The sequence below is a fragment of the Ceratotherium simum genome, chromosome 22, assembly GCF_057802395.1.
Source record: "Ceratotherium simum simum isolate JZ-2026a chromosome 22, ASM5780239v1, whole genome shotgun sequence".
In the NCBI taxonomy this organism is placed as follows: domain Eukaryota; kingdom Metazoa; phylum Chordata; class Mammalia; order Perissodactyla; family Rhinocerotidae; genus Ceratotherium; species Ceratotherium simum.
In genome coordinates this window covers 17,795,657-17,815,547 of record NC_141921.1, presented here as the reverse complement: position 1 = coordinate 17,815,547, position 19,891 = coordinate 17,795,657, and the positions used below count along the sequence as shown (strand labels likewise).

Here is a 19,891-nt window from a genome sequence, read left to right as displayed (position 1 = left end):
CGGGAAAAGGCCAGTTCCCACCACACAGAAAGCAGCTTTTATTTCTTTGTGTGCTGGTGGCTATAGGTCAATGGAGCGGCCAAACATGGCTGTACTCATGTCAAGACACCACGCCACAGGGCCAGCCCCCCAAAAGTTATAAACAATAGAAAGCAACTAGTTCAGCCACCCTTATTTCCCATCCTGACTACTGAAACATCCTCTTAAATGTTTTCCCTGTCTCCATTCTTTTTCTCCTTCAACTGTTCTCCAAACAGTTGCCACAGTGATAAATCAACATTAATAGGCTGCTATTTCACATAAAACTCTCTAATGGCTTTCCATTACTTGCAGACTGACCTTCAAATATTTTGATTATGCACATCTATTAGTAAAATACTTTTCAGCATGCACCCACAACATGGATTTATTTAGGTATTTATAAACCATACATATGTAGTACTATGGTCATAAATTATGTATGTTATATACACATAAAAATAAAAATTAAAGAATTAAAAATAAAAACAATACTACAGTATTTTTATTAACAGTATAAAAAATCTCATTACCCTACTAATCATATTCTATGGTGAAAGCAATGTGATTGGATGTACTTGACTATTTTTGAAAATCTTTTTTCAAAACTGTCTTCCTCTATTTCAGTTTATTTTGGTACTTCATTTAATGGCTGTTGTAGCAATAATAATAGCGGTTCAAAATTTTTTTCAGCATCCCAGTGGAGAGTCTTGTGCAACCCTTGGTTCAAATGCTAACTTACTTTGGAAAGTACTGACTTAAAGAACAGGATCCAAACACTCCAAAATGGCATCAGGAGTCTTTAGGGCCTGACCCAACCTACCCTTCTACCCGGCTACCACTCAAGGGAGAAAGAGGGGACTATCTCACGAACATTCTCGGATACCCAGGTTTTCTTTTTACGTTGTTCTCTATCATCTGACCTGACTAGATTTTGAGGGGGAAGGGAGGGGAGGGGCATGGTCCAATTCAAGAAACTGAACAGAAGAATCAAGACTTCCTAACAATTAATGAATTGCACCTTGGGTTCAATGTTCTGTTGTCAACTTGATGTCGCTAGCACTCCACCTAAGGACTCTAAGAAGCTATGGACTCCATATACCAGAATCCCTTCCCATGGGGTTTCAGGTTAGAGCTGGCCAATGAGCAGAACTAGCAGGAGATCTGGAAAGTGGAAGGGGAGGAGAAGCTATTGTTCTCCAGAGCCAGCTGCGGTCATAGCAGGGTCAGATAAGGGATTCTCAGAGGTTTTCCTACAAGCTCTTGAGACCATTTTCTTTGCTGCTACAGGTTGACACAATCTAAGGGAGCTTCTTAGATATCTTCATCAACTTTCTGGCAAGCTCTTTAGAACCACCCACTTCAGTTCCTCAGGCTGACTCCTCAGATGTTGACTTCCCTGACATTTGCTCTCCCAGCTATTCCAATGGATGTGTAAGTTCTTAACTTCTATATCGAACTCCTTATACCTGGAGTACATGGAGTTGTGTCTGTTTTGCTAACCCAACTCTGCCACCTCTTGTGGTAGTGAGGTATATAGAATGAATTAGACAGTTGTGCTATTTACCAGCTGTAGCAGGTACCTAAATCATTCCGAAACCACAGGGGCTGAGAACAACAGCCGTTTCGTTGCTCCCAATTCAACGGGTCAGGACTTTGGACTTCCAGAGCTCAGCAAGGATGTTCATCTGAGTTACATGTGGTGCTGCCGGCAGTGGCTTGATTGAGACTGGGAGATCCAAGATGGTTTCAGTTAACATCTGAGGCCTTGATGCTGGCTGTCTGCTGGGGCACCTTGATTCTCCTCCACATGGCCTCTCTCTCCACATAGCCTCTCACCATATAGCAATCTAGCTTGAGTTTCTTTACATGGTGGCTAACCTCCAAGTGGGTGAAAGCAGAAGCTGCAAGCCTCCTTAAGGCCTAAGCCTTGATTGGCAAAGCATCACTTTTCACCACATTCTATTGGTAAAAGCAAGTAACCAGCCCAAACTGAAGGGAGAGGAACTAGAATCCTCCTGTGAAGGCAGGAGTGGCAAAGTCACTTTGTAAAGAGTGTGAGAGGGAACACTGCAGCCACTTTTGAAAACAGTCTCCACACCAGCTAAGGAAACTGAGGCATGGAGAGGTTAAGTAACTTGCCCAAGGTCACTCAACTGCTCAATACAGTCATGCACTGATAACAACATTTCAGTCAATGACGGATCACGTAGACGATGGTGGTCCCTTAAGATTAGTACCATATAGCCTAGGTGTGTAGTTGGCTATACCATCTAGGTTTGTATAAGTACACTCTGTGGTGTTCACACAATGACAAAATCACCTAAACACACATTTCTCAGAACATGTCCCCATTGTTAAGCGATGCATGCCTGTAGCAAGGCCAAGATTTGACTCGGATCAATTTTACTCCTATTTTTGTGTTCTTTACCACTATACGATACTGCCTTACAACCTTCTTTTTATTTATCTCTAAAGCTTTTCCTGACTAATGTTTGTATGTCTAATTTGCAAGTGGCTTTCATGGGCCAGAACAAAATGCTACCTTCCCTATTATTCTAAGCTTGAAAAAAATAGTCCTCCAACTTAACCTTCCATAGAATTTCTCTTAAGGTCCTTCACATTAGAAAATAAAGCAAAAAAATCATATCTATTTCAGATAACTAAATCAGAAGCTTCTCTGAGTGTCTTAATATTTTAGTTGGTGTATGAGGTCTTTATCTTTCTTTTCTTAAGTCTGTAAGAACCCTGTAATTGGGCTTAAGTCTTAATTTATGTATCTCTTGGATCGTATAGCATAAGGTCTAGTGCGTAGTAGTTAATTAACAAATACTGAATGAATGAATGAACATGTGAAAGATCCCACCCTGTTTCTTCAAAAACCATTCTGACGCCTCTGTGCACCAGGAAATGTATGGCTTTTAAGTAAGCTCTCAAACCCTACTCTTATTAGTCACTCAGGACTTCCTTGGCTTCTCTCCTGACCTTGCTCTCTTCCCATCCCATGTCCAGCTAACTTCCAGCGCTTGTCTTAGTATCATGGCTTTGGCTCTGCTTTTAAGTGTTGGTTTTGACATTCTTCTTGACCGTTATTGCCCTCTGAAAACTACTTTGGATTGGATCTCCTACTTGGCTTCCCATCTCTGTCAACCAGACCATGGCCGTTTGCCTAATCCATTATAAATCTCCATAAGAACAGAGACAGTGTCTGTTTTGCTCACCGTTGACTGACTACCCAATACAAAGTTCAAAAAGTATTATACAGATTGAACTGAACTGGTGCTCTTAACCAGACGCACCCTGGTCCCTAATGAGACTGCGGTTCAGACAGAGTGAATGACAGTAGGATATAATGAAGTGCTCTGGGGCTACCTTTGCACTAGGGAGAAGCACGAGGGCAGGCTTTATCAGAAGGGCTTCCCATGAAACAATAAGCTGAGTAATCGCGAGTGAAGCATGCTTAACATAGCCATAATGAGCCTTGTGTCAGAGGGGCCAACTGGTCACCAATTCTCTATGTGTATGGTGCTCTTTTTTGCTAAACTTCCCTGGAGTTCCTTTGCTTATTGAACTTTCCTTAATAACCAGCAGATGGCTTCTATCTGGGCAATCGTCAGCTGGTGCTTAACAACAGCACATTCGAGAGGAGACATGGGTCTTGTTAGGGGTGGAAAATCCAGATGCCAACGTGCAGCATGCCAGGTGAAGTTATCAGGCATTGTCTAATTGATGTTGGGGACAGTGAGGATAGCTGAGGGGTATTAGGAAGAACCCTTCCTGGAAGGGGGAGACTGCTACTCTGAGAGCCAGGCAGAACCAGAGAAGGCAATGGCAATGGAAATGAGGAGCAACTCCAGAATAGAGACTAGTTCTTTTCCGAGTACTCACTATCTAGTATCATGTATTATGCATACAGGTACACAATCAAGGTACAAGGAATATAAACTGGGTCCCACCATTTATTCACATATTCATCCATCCAACAAATATGTGTTGAGGCCCTATGAGCACCTATGAGCACCAGGCCCCATCTAGTGAACCCAGGCACTAGAGATATAGCAGTGAACAAGATGTGGTCCCTCTTGTATCTGTCATTGGTTTGCACGAAAATGATTAAGTGCGTTCATACAGTAGAATAAGCAAACAAACGGTTCACTGAGCTTCAGAGGAAGAGGTTGAGGTAGACAGTACAATGGCATGAAAAGGATATTTAGCAACCAGAAGAGACAGAAAGTTTGTGTAGTCAGAGGAGTGAGAGAAATAAGCAAGACCATAGAATTGGAGAAAACCTAGGAACGTTCAAGAAGAGCTCTCTTCTTGTCAGTCCCGGTTGCTCTTCCTGGATGTGGGAGTACAAATGATGAACAGGTCGTATGTGAACAAGTCAAACCATTTACCACATGGGATGGCTGCCCTTTGTGTCAGAGTCCAGGCATGTTCTTCACTTGAATGCTTACTAAGCCTCCAGAACCTGTCTTAATGAGGCTTATGGTCTGGTAATGAGTGTGGGAAGCATTCATTCATGCATTCAGCAAATGTTTATTGAGCATCTTTTCTGTGCTGAACACTTTTCTAGACCCTGGGTCTACAGTGATGAATTATATAGATACAATAAAAACAGTCTGCCTCCATTCTAGAGGAAAAACCAAACAAACAAAAGTGACAAATCAATATATGATGTTATTTCTGGCAGTGATTATTGCTATGAAAAAATGAAGACAGTAAATACATAGAGACATCAGTATGTATAGAGAGGCGCTTTAGTGAGGGACGGCCTCATCGAGGAAGTGGCATACGAATGGAGACCTAAATGGACTGAGGCAGTAGGCCACGTGAAGGTCATGGGGAAAACATTCTGGGTGGGGAAAAGCACATGCAAAGTGTTTGTGATATGGTAAAAATTTGGTAAGTGTGAAAATTAGCAAGGAGGCCGGAGTACAACCCAAGGGAGAGGGTAGGAGAAGATGAGCTTGGAGTAGCCGTTGAGGTCATATCAATGAGAGATTTGTAGGCCAGAGTAAGGAGTACAGATTTTATTCTAGGAGTGACAGGAAGACATTAGAGGGTTTCACATAAGGAATATTGTGGGTGTCAGTAGTCCAGTTCACAAATATTCTGGCTGCCTTCCTGTGGTCAGATGGTAGGATTATACTTTACAGCCCACTTTTAAGTTAGACATGGCCAATAAAATGGGAGCACAAGTGACATGTGCTACCCCTGAATAAAAGCTTTAAGGGTCAGTGCCTGATGTATCACATTCCCTTTTCCCCATCTTGATATTCATGGAAGTGTGTGTCAAATTGGCTCCTCCATCAGCCTGGATCCCTGAGGGACTACAGTAACCCAGCTGACTCCCATAGTACACGTAGAGTGGATGAGAAATAAAATCTATGTTAAGGACAAAAATTTTGAGAGTGTTTGTTATTGCAGCACAATTAAACCTTTTCTGACAAATATAATTTAATTCATGTTTCAAAATCACTTTGGTTCAATTAATATGATGGATTAAATACATTTTTTAAAATATTTATACTATATATAATAATATATATATTTATAATGTATATATATTTCCCCAAAACTTCACTAATATGAGAGCAAAGTTATTAAAAAAAAAAAGAACATGAAAGGAAAAGGAGACAATAGCAGAAGACAAGCCAAAAGGAATGAAGAGCAGACAAAGGCACCCACCCTATTTCAAATGAATAAAATAACCACAATGCAATGGGAAAATAATCTAAGTAACGTAAGAATGTAATATTCAATTATATACCCTCAGTCGTGGGTGGAGGGAAAATGTAAAAAAATCCTAAACTCTTATTAGTAGTTTTGTTTTTTGCAGTGATGTGGACAAAGCAATTCTTGAAATATTTTAAATGTATTATAAGATTGAGCTAATGAGTAAATATGTTGATGTTCTGGGGAAACAAGATTTTCACTGTGAAAGAAGAGACATGCAAATATGGAATGGAGAAAAGGCATGAAAGAATTCTGTGGAGATGGATTAGAATTAGTGGTATCAATTTAGCCTCATGATTCTAATTTATAATATATATATACACAACATACACACATTAAATATATATAATGTGTAAACATGTGTATATGTGTATATCTAGTGTATATATAATAGGGTATATGTATATCTAGTATATGTAATGTATATAATGCATATGTGTATGTATGCGTTCATAATATGGGAAGAAGGAAGGACTTTTGCTTACAATAAAATCTTAAGTGGCAACTAGTAGATATAAGGGAGTGCTGGAGCTTAAAATAATCATTTTTCAATACCATCACAATAAAGAATGGCAAGAATCATCAATGGTGTAAATATAAGAGAATATTTTAATGAGGAGCAGGATATTTTCATGATGTTAAAGTGTCTCCTCACTGATTGCTTCTTACTTGCAAAGGAGAAAGTACCAACCATATAGTGGAGATATTGGGCAACACTTTGACTAGGTAATAAAAATGAATATCACCAATGAAGGGCAGATGAGCATCCTTTGCCTCTGATTTTGATAGCCAGACAATGAGACAACATCACCTATGTTGTATTCGGGGCTGGAACACAATAACTTAATCTACACGCGAGGAAACATCAGATAAACCCAAAATGAGGAACGTTCTATTAAAAAAGTGGAAAAGGGAGTTGGTTGTAAACTTCAAAATATCAATACTTTAAAAGAAAAAAGAAGGCTGGAGAAATGTTCCAGTTTAAAAGAAACTAAAGAGATGTCACATGGAAAAAAATGCTATAGAGGACATTGAGTATGTGTGTGCACCCAATACTTTTATGAACCACGTGAGGGTAAAGTTATAACTGTATGCAACTTTACCCTCACATGGTTTAGAAAAATTATTATGCATAGATATAGATATAGATGCATACATACATATATTATATGCTTGTGCATATGCGTATGCACACACATACACATATAAGGACTGAGAGAGAGGGAGAAAGAGGTAGAGAAAGAGAGAGCTCATAGGATAAAACAAATGGCAAATAGGGCAAACTGTTAACAGTAGGTAAAAATGGGTAACGAGTATATAAGCATTCTATGTACTATCCTTATTCTTACAACTTTTCTCTAAGTTTAAAATTATTTCAAAATAAAAAGCAAAAAGGAAAAGGAAAAAAAAGAGAAAAAAACTCCAAACTCCTGCAGAGCCATTGTGTGGGTCAGCACTGGTTATGGTCATGTGAAAGTTTATATTGAATGTCTCATGAATTTGAAACTATTGTGTGCTCCTGAATGCAATAAACACAGACATGTTTTTCGCCTATGTTACATCTGAATTTATAATGGAAGTATATTATTTTAGAAAGAGCAGAGGACTGTTTTTTTAATGTTCAAACATTTGTCTGTTTTTGTCTTTTTATCCAAACTAATTTTAATAGATGAAATAATTTCCAAGGAACAACAGGCATTGCCTTTGCATTGGTGTGATACACTTTACAGGTTTTCTAAATGCTAATTAATTTCAACTGTACTTTACCTGCTATCCCAAAGGCCAGCAGCTTGTATTCATCATCTGAATGACAGCTGTTTCTAACTTCTTCTTCTTGGAAAGAAAGAAGCAAATAAAATAATAATTGTAAAAGGAAGGTAGCAGTTCAAAATGCATCTGCAAATTTTTTCTAACTCTCCATCCATTGAGTGGTGGGGTCTCTATGTCCCCTCCTCTTGGACCTGGTAACTGATGAACGATAGAGGACAGCTGAAGTAGCACTTGATGACTTCTGAAGCTAGGTCATGAGAGGCGTTGCAGCTTCTGCTTGGCTCTTGTCTTTTAGCCCTGAGCCACCAGGTAAGAAGTCCTACCACTTTCAGGCCACCAAAGTGACCCAAGTGGAGAGACCAGATGGAGAGGTTCTAAGAATACATGGGGAGAGGTGTCTGGCCTGCCCACAGCTGCTCCAGATGCCCATCATGCCTGCTCCAACACTGACTAAAACTGCATGAGAACCCAAGCCAGAACTCCGTTCCCCCAGGTGTTTCCAGAATTCTTGGCCCATAGAAACTGTGAGAGAAAATAAAATGATTGTTTTTGTTTTAATCTATTAAGGAAGAAAGATGGAGTATTAGCAGAGAGATGGGAGCTGAACACCAAGGCAATAACAGCAAAAAGCAAATTCAATTCACACCAGAGAATCTTGGAGAGATTTAGAAATTGGAGGACCAGGTATTAAGGAAGGTAGGGGTGAGGCATGAGGTTGGAAGGAATATTGTATTCTTTCTATTTCTGTATTGTAATAAAGTCCCTCTGTCATCCTGTGCAGCCAGGCATTTACCCCTTATTTACTCCTGACAAGAATTAAGATGTTTGCTTTGGGGAGAAATTGAACCAGAAAGGCTCCGAACTTGGCAACACGAAGCATAGCAGACCATGGAGAGGCTAAACACTGAAACCTGGGGGATTTAGTAAAAGTCTACAGCAAAATCCTCAGTTCCCTTTTAACCTTGCACACAGATCTTCCAATCAATTTTCAAATGCATCCTTCCTAACCATGATGAACAAGTAAGGAAAATTGTATTATGAGAGAGATTAAAACATGCACATACATACCTTCCCAGACTGTGGGACAGTTTTCAGACTAAAAAGGCTTACTGAGTATCCAACACAATGGATGGAAAACACTCAGATGATCCCATGTTATCTTAAAATTTCAGAGCACTAGGGTAAACCCTAAAACACTTCATAGGATGGGAATTCGGTGATATTCAAAGAATCAAATAGAATAATAGCATTTGTCTTCCATAAACTAGAAAACAATGGAGTAATACATGAATATTGCCTTGGCACACTCTTCAGCAGGATTTAATGTGATGATAGGGACCACAGATCTCTGTGCTCTATGATAAGACAATGAGATCCCCTTACTCTGAATATTTCTCTTTTTACTACTAAAAACCGCCTAAAGTAGTTCTACAAAGGAGGCTAAAATAGGGACTGATTACCCAATTTCTCCTAACAGAGCATCAGGACCACTTCTACCCTGTCCTTCTACCAGAACCCAGAGTCCAGCGTTCTTGGATCTTCCCACATTACCTGGATCTGTATCCCTGGACCTTCCTGTATTTCCACTGATTTGACAAATCTTCCACTCTACTCAATGCCCCAACCCTTCCATTATGTGCTCTGGATTCCACAATTCATTGTCAACAAAACCCTCCATTTCCTTAACCTCTTGTCTAAATGTTCCCTTCACTTTCTTGCTGTAACTGAAACCAGGCTCTCCCCTGGGGATACTGCCTCCTCTTAGTCATTTGGCTGCAGTCCTGTTAGTTGTTTTCTGTTTTTTTGTTTGTTTGTTTGCTTTTTCTCTCTCATGCCCTATGTGTCACTGGAACTGGAGTTGGACAATTGTCCTGTGGTTCCTCATTGCCACTTGATCTTTCCTTTCTAGAATCTCACAATTCTTTCCATGCACTAGACCACTCTCTACCCCATAATGCTGCAGTTATCCACTATCATGCTAGTTGTGGCTCAAGTTCATTGAAGAGTTTTCCATCTAGCTTACTCTTTTTCTTTCTATGACTGCTTTTTTCATCATTCTTGATGACTTCCATGTCTACAAAGATGATCCATTCTCCATCCAACACTTTGGTGGCTTGGTTCCTTAATCTCCTTACTTTCAATGATCTTCTATTCATGTTAGCCATACTTTTCCATGCTCATACCCTAGACCATGCCATTACCTGTATAGGAACAACCTCCAAAAAGCTCTATTTACAGTATCCCATTCTCTTATCTTCTCAATTCTCTGATTTTTTCCTTCAAATTTCACTATTATATTGCTTCAACTCTATGTGCCTCTTCAGTCCATTCACCTATCTCACATGCCTACTTCCTCTGTATCTAGCTTAGATTCTATGATCTATCATTATAATGATTGTCTTACCTTCCTCCTGTTCAACTGGCCCTGCTCCTAAAACCATTGCTCCTGTATGTGCACAGATCCCTCTCACCTTCTCTAGGTTTTCCTTCCTCCAATTAGGCTCCTTCTCCTTTGCATCATTAATTTCTCTCTAGATATTGGATGATTTCATTAGTGTGTAAACATGCCTTAATATTATCAAACATAAAAAAGAACACATCTTAATTCATATCCATCACCAACTGCTACTCTCTTGCTTTGTTCCTCATATAGTGAAACTCCTTAAAGGAATTTTTTAATGTTTTCTGGACCCACCTTCTCCATTAGAATGTAAGCTTCTCAAAGTCAGGAATATCTTAATTTGGGTTTCTCTAAAAACAAATTCTGAGATAAGGATTTGAGCACTAACAGATTATTTGGACAGCATAAAGAACAATGACATGGGAATGGGAAAGTGATATAGGGAAGGAAAAACAGCCAATAAATGACGCATTATTAAGCCAGCTATCACCATGGCTGACTGGAGCTAATATTCATGGAAAAACTCTGGAAAATGGTATACAACAAATGCTTCAGAATTACTCCACTGAAGAGAAGAGAGAGCTGGGGTAATTACACAAATCAACTTTCCTCAGTCATCAGTTGAGGATTGCTACCAAAAGGTGTTAATTCCTGGCACTTTCCAGATGCAGTACTGGCAGTGAGAAGTACTCTGGAGCACTCTGAAAGGTCCAAAGCGCTGATTGTGTCTGATACGTAGGAACATTATCAATCCTTTGACCTCTGCAGGCTCAGAGACTAGAACATACCTGGAAATTAGTAGAGGCTCAATAGTTATTTTTGAAATGAATACCCAGCCAAACTACCAATCAAGAATAAAAGTATGTTTGACAAAGATGCCAAGACAATTCAACAGATAAAAGAATAGTCTTCAACAAATTGTGCAGGGACAACTGGAAATCTGTATGCAAAAAGATGAATTTTGGACCTCTACCTCACACCGTAAACAAAAATTAACTCAAAGTGGATTATGTCTAGTGCTAAAAGTATAAAAATCTTAGAAGAAAACATGAGAGTAAATCTTCATGATCTTGGGTTAGGCAGTGATTTCTTAGAGACAACACCTAAAACATAAGCAATAAAAGAAACAAATGATAAATTGGACTTCATCCAAATTAAAAATATTGTGTTTCAAATGACACCATCAAGAAAGTGACAAGACAACCTACAAAATAAGAGAAAATATTTGCAAATCATATATCTGATAAGGAAGAGTCCTATCCACAAAGAACTCGTACAACTTAATAATAAAAAGGCAAATAATCCAAATAAAAATGAGCAAAGGATTTAAATAGTCATTTCTCCAAAGAAGATATAGAAATGGCCAATAAGCACATTAAAAGATGCTCAACATCATTAGTCATTAGGGAAATGTAAATCAAAATCACAATGAGATATTACTTTACACCCAATGGCTATAGTCAAAAAGATGTACAGTTGAAGTATAAATGAAATAGAGACTAAAAAGACAATATAAAAAAATCAATGAAACTAAGACCTGGTTCTTCAAAAAAAATAGACAAAATGGACAAACGCTTAGCTAGACTCACTAAGAAAAAAAGAGAGGAGGCCCAAATAAATAAAATCAGAAACGAAAGAGAAGTTACAACAGATACCACATAAATACAAAAGATTATAAGAGAATACTACGAAAAGCTATATGCCAACAAACTGGATAACCTAGAAGAAATGGATAAATTCTTAGACTCATACAACCTCCCAAAACTGAATCAAGAAGAAATAATCTGAATAGACCAATCACAGGTAAAGAGATTGAAACAGTAATCAAAACTATCCCAAAAAACAGCAGTCCATAACCAGAACAACTCTGGTGAATTCTACCAAACATTCAATGAAGACTTAATACCTACTCTTCTCAAACTCTTCAAAAAATTGAAGAGGATGGGATGGAACCTTCCTAGCTCATTTTATGAGGCCAACATCACCCTGATACCAAAGCCAGACAAGGACAACACAAAAAAATAAAATTACAGGCCAATATCACTGATGAATATAAATGCAAAAATCCTCAACAATATATTAGCAAATCGAATACAACAATACACAAAAAGGATCATACACCACCATCAAGTGGGATTTATTCCAGGGACACAGGGATGGTTCATCAACCACAAATCAATCAATGTGAGATACCACATTAACAAAATGAAGAATAAAAATCACATGATCATCTCAATAGATGCAGAGAAACCATTTGACAAGAACTAACATCCATTTACGATAAAAACTCTCAATACAATGGGTATAGAAGGAAAGTACCTTAACATAATAAAGGCCACATATGACAAACCCACAGCCAATAACATACTCAACAGTGAAAAACTGAAAGCCATTCCTCTAAAAACAGGAACAAGACAAAGATGCCCACTCTTGCCACCCTTATTCAACATAGTATTGGAATTCGTAGCCAGAGCAATTAGGCAAGAAAAATAAATAAAGTGTATCCAAGTTGGAAAGGAAGATATAAAACTATCACTATTTGTGGATGACATAATTCTATTTGAGAAAACCCTAGAAAATCCACCAAAATAACTATTAGAAATAATTAATGAATACAGTAGACTTGCAGGGTACAAAATCAACATACAAAAGTCAGTTGCATTTCTAGACACTAACAATGAACTAGCAGAGAAATCAAGAATACAATCCCACTTGCAATCACAACAAAAAGAATAAAATACCTAGAAATAAATTTAACCAAGGAGGTGAAACACTTATACACTGAAAACTATAAGACATTATTGAAAAAAATTGAAGAAAACATAGAGAAATGGAAAGATATTTCATGCTCAGGGACTGGAAGAATAAACACAGTCAAAATGTCCATATCACCTAAAGCAATCTACAGATTCAATGCAACTTCAATCGGAATCGCAACGACGTTCTTCATAGAAATAGAACAAAGAATCCCAAAATTTATATGGAACAACAAGAGACCCTGAATAGCTAAAGGAATCCTGAGAAAAAAGAACAAAGCTGGAGGTATCATAATCCCTGACTTCAAAATATACTACAAATCTATAGTAATCAAAACACGATGGTACTGGCACAAAAACAGACACAAAGATCTATGGAACAGAATTGAAAGCCCAGAAATAAAACCACACATCTATGGACAGCTAATCTTCAACAAAGGAGCCAAGAACATATAATGGAGAAAGGAAAGTCTCTTCAGTAAACGGTGTTGGGAAAACTAGACAGCCACATGCAAAAGAATGAAAGTAGACCATTATCTGACACCATACACAAAAATTAACTCAAAATGGATTAAAGACTTCAATGTAAGACCTGAAACCATAAAAGTCCTAGAATAAAACACAGGCAGTATACTCTTCGACATTGGTCCTAGCAGCATCTTTTCAAATACTGTGTCTCCTTAGGCGAGGGAAAGAAAAGAAAAAATTAACAAATGGGACTACATCAAGCTAAAAAGCTTCTGCATGGCAAAGGAAACCATCAACAAAATGAAAAGATAACACACCAACTGGGAGAAAATATTTGTAAATCATGTATCCAATAAGGAGTTAATTTCCAATTCATACAACTCAACAACAAAAAAACTCAGTCAAAAAATGGGCAGAGGATATGAACAGACATTTTTCCAAAGAAGAGATACAGTTGGCCAATAGGCATCTGAAAAGATGTTCACATCACCAATTATTAGGGAAATGCAAATCAAAACTGCAATGAGATATCACCTCACATCTGTTAGAATGGCTATTATTGAAAAGATGAGAAATAACAAGTGTTGGAAAGGATATGGAGAAAAAGGAACCCTCATGCACTGCTGGTGGGAATGCAAACTGGTGCAGCCACTACGGAAAAGAGTATGGAGATTTCTCAAAGAATTAAAAATAGAAATACCATGTGATCCAGCTATTCCACTTCTGAGTATTTATCAAGAACATGAAAACACTAATTTAAAAAGATATATGCACCCCTATGTTCATTGCAGCAATATTCACAATAGCCAGGACTTGGCAGCAACCCAAGTGCCCATCGACAGATGAATGGATAAAGAAGATATGGTATATATATTCATACAATGGAATACTACCCAGCCATAAAAAAAGACAAAATAGTACTATTTGTGACAACATGGATGGACATTGAAGGTATTAGGCTAAGCAAAATAAATCAGACAGAGAAAGACAATTACCATATGACTTCACTCATATGTGGAAGAAAAACAAACAAATACATAGAAATGGAGAACAGATTGGTGGTTACCAGAGGGGAAGATGGGGGAAGGCAAAAGAGATATAGGGGTACATACGTATGGTGATGGATAAAAATTAGACTATTGGGGCCAGCCCCGTGGCTTAGCCGGTTAAGTGTGCGCGCTCCGCTGCTGGTGGCCCGGGTTCGGATCCCGGGCGCGCACCGACGCACCGCTTCTCCAGCCATGCTGAGGCCGTGTCCCACATACAGCAACTAGAAGGATGTGCAGCTATGACATACAACTATCTACTGGGGTTTTGGGGGGGAAAATAAATAAATAAAATTTAAAAAAAAAAACTAGACTATTGGTGGTAAGCACGATGCAGTCTATACAGAAACTGAAATTTACATAATGTTATAAACCAATGTGACCTCAAAAATTTGAAAAAAAAAAAGAAATAATAACACCAAAAAACCCCCCACAATGATATACTACTACACATCTATGAGAATGGCTTAAAAAATAAATAGACTAAACTCTGGCAATATCAAATGCTGGTGAGGATGCAGAGCAACTGGAATTCTCATTGCTGATGGGAATGCAAAATCTTGCAGTCACTTTGGAAAAAAATTTGTTTATTTTTTATAGAATTTAACATACACTTACCATATAATCTAGCAATTCCACTCCTAGGTTTTCCCCCAAGGGAAATGAAAACACATGTCTACACAAAAAACCTGAACATGAACGTGTATAGTGGCTTTATTCATAATTACTAAAAAAGGGAACAATCTGAAGGGCCTTCAGCTGGTGAATGGAAGGATAAACTGGTACACTTGTACAAGCCAGTACCACACAGCGAAACAAAGGAATGCACTGCTGATAAATGCAACAACGTGGGTGGACCTCAAATAGGTTTTGCTAAGTGATCAGAGTTTCAAAAGGCTTCATATGCTATATGATTCCATTTAAATAACATGGAAAAGGAAAAACTGTAGGCACAGAAAGCAGAATATGTTCTCTATCTGGATTGTAGTGGTGGCTGCCCGGCCATATGCGTTTGCAAAGACTCACAGACCTGTACATCTGAAACAGGTGAATTTTACTCTATGTGAATTATACCTCAATAAATCTGGCTTAGAAAATTGAAATACTCTCTGACTAATGGAGTATCTATGAAAATAGTTTTTCTAGTATGTGATTTAGAATTATTTTATTTATTTTTCTTTCTGCTTTGCAATAAATCACTTTAGACTCAGCCATTTCAATAAATAACAGGAGGTATTAGTTAGGCTTATGGCATTAGGAATATTCTACATGACCATTACTACTACTTCTCTGAGGGTAGGAAGCCCACAAATCATTGCATTTTATGTTTTATTTCGAAAAAGACCTATTTCTATAGGTGATATTTATAAAAGATAAAGTAATTCATCCACAATGTATTTTTTGAGCAGCTCTTGCGGACAAAATACTTTTCCTGGTGATGTGGGGATAGAAATAGGAATCACACACATGGCATGCTTTCACAGGGACCTTGCAGTCCTGTGGCTGGAACATGAAAGAGATACAGGCTTTCTGGAGAAGGCAGAATTTGGCTTCAAAAGGATAGGAAGATGTCATCTACAAAAATGGCTCTTTGAAAGACAGAGCAGATAGAATGAGCAAAGGTTCAGTGGTGGGAAAGTCGCTGGTGTGTACAGGGAACAGCAAGGAGTTCTGTCTGGATGGAGCACAAAATGTATTAACAGAGTAGTGGTTCCCGCAACCTCTGAGAGGCTCTTGAGTGGCTATGAGTGCTTGGCACTATGTGATGTGGAGGGTGGATTGTCTTGAGGTTTGGCTATCAGGCTAAAGAGTGTGGATTTTGTTCACCAGACAATGGGGAGCTCTTGAAAGTTTCTGAGAAGAGGTGTGTTCTAGGAAAATTCATGTGATATTATATGTGTAGAGTGGGTTACAGCAGAAAAGGCTAGAAAGAAAACTATTTCAGTAGTCCAGGAAAGGACTTCTGTTTCTCGAAATAAAGTAAATTAAGTTATTTTATTTACACCACCCTGTTAATGAAAAGAACTAGAATTGTTGGACAAAACTTAAAAAAAATTTCTTAAAAGCCTTAAGGAGCTGACAAAAGAATAAATAATTATTATGCCAAAATCTAAGGGAAAAAGAAACCTAGAGAGATAAACAGGGTGCACTGAAGCTGCGTCTGCCTTGGAGTACATTTCACCTTGTCAGACAAGGGGACTCCAGTTCAAGCCCAAGGCTTGGCTTGCCCAGGTGGAGAATCTAAAAGGAGGCATTGAAACCTTGAGCTAAGACCTCAAACAGCTCAGCCCTTACGGCAGGGGTGAACCTGAAGTAAAATCCATCTGCCCTCCACCCTCATGCTGAGCAGAGGGGTGGGGTGGAGACTCTTTCTGCAAAGTTGTAGCCACAAGTCAGCTCTCTGTCAGTTTGCAGCTCAAGTCGATACGGCCTCAAAAGGGCCCCCAAACTCCATCAAATCAAGTGAAGCAGACCCAGATGGGCAATGTTCTGGGTAGGGGGCCAGAAGCAAAAGCAGATTCTCTGGAGGAATATACCTTCATCCTGGACTTCTTAGAATCTCCACAAATGATTTTCAAGTATAATGAGCAGCATATCATAGAAAATAACCAAGCACACAAGGAAAGAAGGCACCATGAGTGAGAACCAGCAAAAAAACCCCCTGAACAATGGGCAAGCTCTTAAAGACTTGAGATAGTGGGATTATCAGGAATAGATTAGAGAACAATTATGCTTTCTATTTTAAAGAAATGAAAGAGAAGCTTGAGAAAGTCTGTAAAAAACAGGAAACTATATTTTAAAAGAATATAGAGGACTTTTAGAGATGAAAAGAATGGTTACCAAAACTGAAAAATAAAACCTGATAATTGGGCTTAATATCGGTTTACACACAGTTGAAAAGAGAATTAGTGAGCTGGAAGATAAATCAGAAGAAGTTATCCTGAATGCAACATGGGGAGACAACAGATGGCCTCATGGAAGAGAATTGAAGGGTCATGGAAGATCGAGGGAGAGGATGTAGTATGTGGTTAATCCAGACAGAGAGAAAGTTGGGCGAAGACAGTATTGGAAGATGTGAGAGTTTTCCAGAACTGATTAATGCACTGATCCATATATACAAAAAGCCCAACTAACCCCAATCAGGGATGATGAAAAGGAATCCACACCTATATAATGACAACAACAAAATGGTCTTAAAGGCAGCTATAAAAAATGTAGGTTGCCTTCCGAGTTACAGCAGCTTACTTCTCAATGGTAGGAATGAAACCAGAAGTTGATGGAATGACGTATTTGATCTAATGAAGGAAAATAACTGCCAACCCTGGGGTTCTGTATCTTTTGAAAATAGCTTGAAGAACAAGTGTAAAATAAAAACATTTTCCAAAGAAACAGAGAGAATCACTGATAAATCTTTACTAAATAATGTATTTTAAGCAGAAGGAAGGTGTTCCCAGATGGAAGGTCTGAGAAACAAGAGCAAAGCAAGTAAATACGTAGACTAATTGAGGAGAAAATTGACTTTTCAAAAAGCAGTGACTTGTTGTGGGATTAACAAAGATAGAAGTAATATACACAATAACAATGACATATAAATTGGGAAAGGGCTAAAGGTGTCGGAATGTTCTAGAATCTCTTTATTGTTCAGGAAAAAGTGTAAAATTATTGATTAGACTTTGGTAAGTATTCATCATATAATTTCTAGACTAGCCACCAAAAGAATAAAGTATAACTTCCCAACTTTAGGAGGGAAAAATGGGATGAGAAAAATAATCTGAAAGAAGCAAGAAAGCGAGATTAAAAGAAGCATGGAACAGATGGGTTGAACAGAAAGCACAGAATAAAATGCTGGATTTAGATATAAATATATAAGTAATGAAATGTAAAAAGATCAGAAACAAACTAAACAGTCCAGGAAAATGTAATGACTGTCTGCACCAAGGGGCCAGCAGAGGCAAGTGACATATTTTACGGCAATTTCAGAGATGGAATTGGTAGGATTTGTCCACCAGTTTGTTGTGGGAGTGGACAGCTGTGATTCTGAGGGTTGGAGCTTGGCCACTCTGGCAACTGCTCCTGCCACTGACCAGAGCGTAGGACACAGGAGGCAGGGAGGCTGCTCTGAGATTTCAGCAAGGCGAAGTTGAGATGCCGCAAGACGCTGAGCAGGGAGAAGGTTGGGGACTGTAGCTTCCGCACCTGATTGGGAATAATGGTGGAGAGTTAGGACCTTGACGGCATGTTTTGGGGATAAGCATGGGTATCTCGAGAATAGTCAAGAATCTCATCAAGTTCCTTGAGACCAAAAGGTCTTTTGAGTGAGGACAGAGGGACAGGGCAGCTTTTTACAATGGGAGTGAGAACACTGTCACCTGAAACTGTGTTCTTTCTTTCTGTGGGTAACCAATCCGCTCTGTAGCTCAAGGCACATGTTTTGAATTTACTAGTGAAACTTATTCTCTCAGCACTTTCAGTTTGTCAAATGACCGAGATCTGGAATGTGCTTCACTTCCTTGGGTATAGAGTTTGGTGCCCTTCTCTCTTCATCCGATGATTGTAAAAACCTTGGCGAATAGTCAAAGTAACCTGAGAGTTTCCTCTGTTCACCTTTTCCAGACCTCCCTAGGCTCTGCTCCTGCCCAAGGGGTCCACATTCAGCCGTGAGCATTTGGCTTCCCAGCCGTGGCCTTGTCCGAACTGGTGTCCCTGGCATCAACTCAGGTGTTTGAGTGGTCATCTCTGTGATAGCCTCGGCTGTGGTCACTACCAGCGTGACCCCAGTGCAGACCCTGACCCAGTCCTTCATGACTCAAGTGTCCCAAGGTGAAGGCAGGTTTGGTTTTCTGTGTGACCCATCCTACTGTGAAAGCTAGTTAGGAATCCAGCTTCTGTTTGATGTGGGGAGAGAAGGGCCAGTGTGAGTGTGTGGTCTAACGGAACAACTTCTTCCAGTCACAGGGGTTCTGCTTCCTGGGAAAACCGTCACACCTGCACACATTCAGCTTCTCAGGCAGCAGCAGCAGCAACCAACCTCTCAGGTGCAGGTTCCACAGATCCAGGGCCAGGCCCAGTCGCCTGCACAGATCAAAGCTGTAGGCAAGTTAACACCAGTGAGCATCTTCCAGAAAACCATAGACACACACTGTCTGTGGGATGATGCCTTGTTTCATCATGTAATTCAAAGTGTATTTTGCACAGATCTACCATGGTCTTTATGTGGGAGTGTGTTTGTGTTGTCTTTAAAACCAACTTTCTGTACAGTGGCACTGTCATGATCCTGTGACTAGCTTGTTCACAGTGCTCTAGAGCCTTGATTCCCATTTCCAAACATATCTTCCCACTTGCTTTCCTGTGCTCCATGCAGCAGTCCAGCTTCAGAGAGAACCAGGAGGCCACTTGGTGTCATTCCCAACCAGGAGAAATGCTTCTGAAAAAGCATTCCTCAGCAGCTTTGGAGACCGGGTGTGAAGACTTGGTCTCTTCAGGGATAGTTCATTTGCAGTGTCATTTCTCAAAGTCAGTCATTTGAGTCTTGATGTTCCTGATTTTTGCCAATCTGTACACCACCTGTGCTGTTATATATGTAATAATTCACTTTAAAAGGAAATACTGTATATTCCTGCCATAGGCAATGGAAAAGTATTAATACTTGGTATAGAAAGTAACTAGAAACATAACGTAATAAAAACAAAGAC

General features: G+C 39.1%; 2 long non-coding RNA genes across 8 annotated transcripts in view; one reads left to right on the top strand and one right to left on the bottom strand.

Moving 5' to 3' along the window:
- The window catches only part of LOC147914079 (uncharacterized), a 110,396-nt gene extending 107,205 nt beyond the window's left edge, over positions 1-3,191 (top strand). For all 6 annotated transcript variants that reach the window (XR_015555774.1, XR_015555773.1, XR_015555772.1 and 3 more), the window contains 2 exons: positions 712-908; positions 1,309-3,191. This is a non-coding gene — a long non-coding RNA (uncharacterized LOC147914079). The remainder of the gene's footprint in view (positions 1-711; positions 909-1,308) is intronic.
- Positions 1-19,096, bottom strand: part of LOC147914078 (uncharacterized) — a 34,154-nt gene extending 15,058 nt beyond the window's left edge. The window contains exon 1 of one of the 2 annotated variants that reach the window (XR_015555781.1): positions 18,284-19,096. This is a non-coding gene — a long non-coding RNA (uncharacterized LOC147914078). Of the gene's footprint in view, positions 1-7,524; positions 10,576-18,283 lie in introns of those variants that run through there. The other variant, XR_015555780.1, reaches the window with a different exon arrangement.
- Positions 19,097-19,891: the final 795 nt, after the last annotated feature.